Source organism: Phlebotomus papatasi, chromosome 2 (assembly GCF_024763615.1).
Source record: "Phlebotomus papatasi isolate M1 chromosome 2, Ppap_2.1, whole genome shotgun sequence".
NCBI classification, from domain to species: domain Eukaryota; kingdom Metazoa; phylum Arthropoda; class Insecta; order Diptera; family Psychodidae; genus Phlebotomus; species Phlebotomus papatasi.
Genome location: NC_077223.1, coordinates 41054984 through 41060983, shown reverse-complemented (window position 1 = coordinate 41060983; position 6000 = coordinate 41054984).

Below are 6000 nucleotides of genomic sequence, written 5' to 3'. Positions count from 1 at the left end.
TGTGAATCTCAATTTCTCTAGTAAATGCATAAATATAATCCTAAAAGATGTAGGAAAGAACTGGTATTGCTACATTTCGATTATTTTACACAGTTTTTAATTTCCAGGTGGAAATCCAAATGATCAAAATAATCGAAATATCAACATTTTCAGGAAAATGATTTTTATTTTTAAAGTATATTAGGATTTTATTGACCAATTTATCTGTGGACATACATCCCCATGGTATCTATGAATGCTTATGGGTTTTATCCTCTGGAGTCTTAAAATTAATGAAAAAATCACAGTGTTTACAACTACCCCAGTTTACTACTGCCCCAGTTCCCCCTAGGTATTTACTTAATCCTTACTATGTCCGCAGAGTTCCCAAAATAAAAAAAAAGATGAGTAAGAGCCAAGTTCTTGAATGGATACTCGGAACCGAAAATCAAAAAACAATATATGCTAGTCCACCGTCTTTTTCAGTGACCTACCCAAACTTACAAAATTTCTCCCTATTCACTTCTAAACTTGACAAAGTCTTTTCCCATCGCAGTGCATTTTCGGAGTGCAGCAAAAATCACCATTCAGTTCTTCCATACGACTCATGTGAGGGGGACAAATCCACCAAGGAGAGACAAAAGGAATGAAACTTTTATATTGTTGGAAAATTTGTTTTCCGTTCCTCACTTATTCAAAACTCCCCTTAGATATATTCCTCCCCCCTGAAACACCCATCCCAAAAATTGAAAGCTCCATCTCTCCCAGTAAAAGTTTGCGCAATAGTTGCAATTGCCCTCGAGGATTTCCTTAATGACATTCTCGTCATATTTCAACACAGATGTGGCAGCAAATGAAGATGAAGCTCAAAGGCATTTAAAACTAACAAAATACCATCGGATGAAATTGTGGTAAAGATGGGGGGCATATGGGGATGGAAACTTTTAAGTGATTTCCGTGTGAAAGTGCCAATGAAGTGCCTAATGCAATAAAACTTGCACTGTTGGAAATTTTGGGGTTGAGAACTTGAACGGAGAGCACTCATCTTGGATATTATAAATTCAAGCACTATAACTATTGCAGGAATGACACAAAAATCCTCAATATAGGGGGGGGGGATGTGGTCACATTTGCAAAATGTTCTTGAATTGAATTCGCGAAATGCTGAATTGTATCCTTTTTCCTCGCATTTGCAAATGTAAAATCCCATTGAATATAGCCAAAAGTGATAAAGGAAATCCCATTGTGTTATAGTGGGTGTAAATGGAATTTCCACCCTCTCTGACTTTAATTAGAAATTTCAACAATTAAAATGAATTGAGGATTCATGTTGTCAATTGGGAAGTCAGCGAAACATCCAGACACTCCAAATTAATGGAAATGTTGGGCAAATACTTGCAACTGAGAGGGAAGTATTCAAAAAGGGAGAGTGTCATTATTCGTCTAAATATTTGCCAATGTCGTTGGCAAATTAATTTGAAAATCGCACAAAACGTCGGTGAATTTCAAAGCCGAAAACTCTTACAGATTATTTTTTTATTCCGTTACAAATTCATCGAAACTCTCGAAATTACTTTTGTTATGAAAAAAAAGTAAAAGTAGGGGAAATAGGAGGAAATCTGCATGGGCTAAAAGAGGTTTCACGATCATGAATGAGCCACTTCTGAAGAGATTTCGACAATTGTTTAGAGTTGGAACTGCCATTTGTGATGTATTATTACAAATTTCAAGTATTTGTTTTTCATTTAAAGCAGATTGCGTAAGACCATCTTAGCTAAATGGGAGTTATCGGGATAGAGTGAATATTGAGGGAAACAGATGAAAGACAGACGCGAAATGCTAATTGTAATCTACTTTTCATCACCAGCCTTTTTTTTTACAATATTACATTACAGTGCTCGGAAGATAAGTTACAAACACTTTAAACTTTTACTTAAGATCGTACAAGTGGTGAGAAATCCTCATACGAAGTTCAAATCCTTCTCAACGTACTTGAATCCATTGATAAATCACACAAAAGATCCCAGAATATTGATAGTTTTAAGAGTAATAAAATTTATTTCCGGATAAAAGTTTTTTATCGGTTCAGAATCGATTTGAACCGATTTACGAAACACTCAAAATATTGCCCAAAATCCCTTAATTTGTAATAGAATTAAATTTCGTAGAAAAATTGAGTATCGATTATGTAACGGATCATGAAAGATTCCCTAGAAAAGCTATGCAAGCCATTGTGAGGAGACCTCGACCTCGGGGAAGACCTAGAACAAGGTGCCTGAATCCAATTATTATTATTATTATTATATTTATTACTCTTAAGCATACACAATTTTAACAAAATGCATGTAGCAATAAGGCATAAATCAGGCGTCCGCCGCGGTCTTAGCGTTGGTGACCAGCCTCGAATGCCAAACGGCGGAAATGCTTCTTCTCAGGCTGTATAGGGGAAACTGGGGCAAAAACTCACAAATCGAAAATTTCAAAATTCAATATCTGCCAAGATAAATAAGATAACAGCTTAAACATTTTTCCAGACAGTCTCCATAGGTCTTCTTCAATGTCGTAAGTTTGTTAAAATGTTAACAAGGAGTTTAGAAAATTAAAAAAATAAAGAAATTTTTTGCCCTATTTTTGAAATATTTTCCATGCAGAAGATATCAATTTAGCTATACTTATTTTAAATTTGATGCACTGGTGAATATTTCCCAAATGACCTGGATATTATTTGAATACGAATCCGCTATCCATTTTAAAATTTTACAAAGATTTTTATCTCCATAAATCCTTTTATTAAAAACGACCACTTGGGGTAAAAAGTAACAAAAGCTATGGAGCAAAAAATACCAAAAACCGAAACAATTTTTGATGTCCCACGTTGAAAAGAAACGTCAATGCTATGTGAGGCCGCTTGTTGTTTGCATTTATCAAACGATTTGCAGTCTTTTTTGTGTTTTTTTGTAAAATAGCTTAAAATGCGCTTTTCTCGCGCAGGTAGAGAAAATAGCGTTTTACAAACGTATTGAGGAATAAATTTCCTATGAAAATATGTAATCGAGGTATTTATTTAAATTTACGGAGTCCCATAATAAAGCGAAACAAAATGTGATATAGTATCTCATGCCTGATACTATTTGCCCCAGCATTTTTGAGAATGGTCACAAAATTGCCTTTTAGAAAATGGCTCGATAAATATATTTCCTTACAAAATAGAAGAAAATTATTTTCACAGAGTTGTAGAGCGGTAAATTTCCTATAAAACTGTGCTAATTAGAAATTTTGGAGGTGCTCGGGTAACTTGTAAAAAAATAAAATATCCGTTTTGTGACTTTTTGCCCCAGTCTCCTTTACTCTTTCAATTTTTTTATTCAGAATCTTGCGTGGAAGCCACTTGGGATCGAACCCAAATATCTTCTTGAAGTGGCGGAGGATCGACAGGCGTGGGCTGTTACCCTTGATGTCATGGGCCTGCGACCCCAATAGGGATAAGCGATTGAAAATGATGATTATGATGATGTATCGGATCATTATCCGTTCATAACCAATTGAAATCGGTTCAGCCTTGTCCAGAATTCCAAGACCTTTCCAAGGAGCCCAAAAACGATACCTTTCGGTTGAAAAATATGCTCTTTAGAGCATTTTTAACATTTGTCCTTGAAAACCCGTTATTAGGAATAATTAAACGTTATTTTCATATATAGACGTATATATCCATCTGGGTGATTTCTAAAGCATCCAAAAATGAAAAAAAAATCGCACAACACGTTTTTGAGTAATCATAAAAAAATGTATATCATGTACTCTAGTCTGGTCTAAAATTTGAACCATGTACTGTATCAATCACTGACACTGTGAGTAAATTTGTACTCCAGACTCACATTAATTCCATCAATAGTTCCATGTGTGGTGAAATTTGTCTCGAAATTGTCCTCATTTCCCCTTCAACAGATCCCTATTTGTGAGAAAAATCCAAAATACTCAAAAAGAAATCTTTCTCCACGTAAGAGATCCCCCCCAAAAAAAAAGATGCCAAGTGATGAAACTTTTAATAATATCGTCATGATTTCTTCGACATGAAAATAAATTGGAGGAAATAGCGTCAGAAATAGAATTTTTTTCCAACAAGGAAGAAAAAGTGCGTTTGAAGCCTCTTTGATGCTTTTTTCTTCGCCCAGAGGCACCAATAAGGTTTAACGAAATTTTACGGTGAATTAATATAGGCAAAAAAGGGGGTTGGAGGTCTCTCTTTTTTTCTGTTCAATTGTGGAACCCTCCAATTTCAATTGTGAGCTGAAGAAACGCGATTTATCTGTACGGCGAACCCTTCTCTGGGTTGACAATGTTCATGGGGTTGGACCCTCCTTGAATTTAGCATGCAATGCCCAAAAAGGAAGAATCACAGCACAAAGGTGGTTTTATTAAAGACGAATAAAATTGATGGACGAACATGAGGCTGACATTAAACCATGCTGAGACATCCAAGGGGAAAATTCCCTGTGAATCGAACGGTCAAATACTAAAACTTTTGCACTGATCTTGATTCTCCAAAAAACTCTGAAGTCAATTCCAAAAAATTAAAGGAATTGTTTAATTTAGAGTTACTAATCTCATAAAAACTTTCCAATGAATCTACCTTAATTGTAACAATTTCTCTGATTTTCAAAAACCTGTCAATGAGATGAAGTAATACAAAGTAAAAAAAAAAACGTAAAGCAAAATGAAGCGAATTTAAAAAAGGGTGTGTAAAGATTGTCTAACCATTTACTCCTGTTATTGTGCTAAACTAAAAAAAAGGAGGAACACACACAGATATTCCTTGCAGGGGAACTGTCGAGGGTCCTGAAAACACCTGGCATTGTTGGCACATAAAATATATTAAAATCTCTCACTCTGCTTTCAGGCAATGAAAAGGCTTGTCGATATATCGTCAAACCTTCAATATTTAATAGTATACAAAATTTATTTACACTCACCCTCAGAATTCCCACAACGTGCATTATTTTCATCTCTATTTCACACATTTCGTATCATTTCAAATAAAATGCCTCGATTTCATTTCAAACTAAAATATGAAACTCACAACGTTCCGCAGGGGAGCTTCACATTGAAAAAACACATTTTGAGAAAAATTAATAAAGAAAATACGTTGACTACACAAGTTTTCTTTACAGTTTTGTTACGAAATATAGTTACAATTTTGTTAGTGTTTTCTTTTGGGACCGTTTTGATACGGTGTAATGTCTACAAATTTGAGTTGATTTCGTGTAATACAAATTTGTTCCTGAAAGTTGGAATAGAATTTCTTGCACTCGGTTGTTTTGTTTCCACTGTCAGCAACAAATTGGTACATTTTCTTTATAACAATATTATTCCTACATCTGTAACATATTTGTTCCAAAAATTTTCGGTGTCCTTGAACGAGATAATTTTTGGAACGAAATTGTTACTCATATGGGAAAACTTTTTGTTCTCATTCTCGGGAACAAATTCGTGTAAAAGATTCGTCTTACCGTTAAGGCCTGTACTTCAGCCGAGATGGTTTTCGGTGACGAAAGTTCATAAGGAACATCAAATAAAAATCAATTTAAAATGTTTTACAGAGACGCGTGCATGACGAAATCATATGCGAGTGCTGGCAGCAGGAGGGGAAGGGAATCTCGAATTAAAGAAAGTGAAACTACGTAAAACGAAAATTGCCATAGATTTGGCGTCCTCCTCGCTTCGGTGACGGGTGACTGAGTGAGAGAGGAGGGATACGATTTTATACTAGACAAGCTATTTTTTGGAACAAATTCGTTACAAATATTAGGTATCTTTTTGTTTCTCCTAGAAGATGCAAATTTATTCCAAAAATTTTCGGTGTCCGAGGACGAGTTACTTTTTAGAAGAAATTCGTTACTAATATTGATTTTTTTTTTTAAGTCTCGTAAAGTGAACAAGATTTGGCCAAGAACTATGGTGTCCGTGGACGAAATAATTTTTGGAACAAATATGTGCCGAAATTGTTTTACCGTGTAGACTACA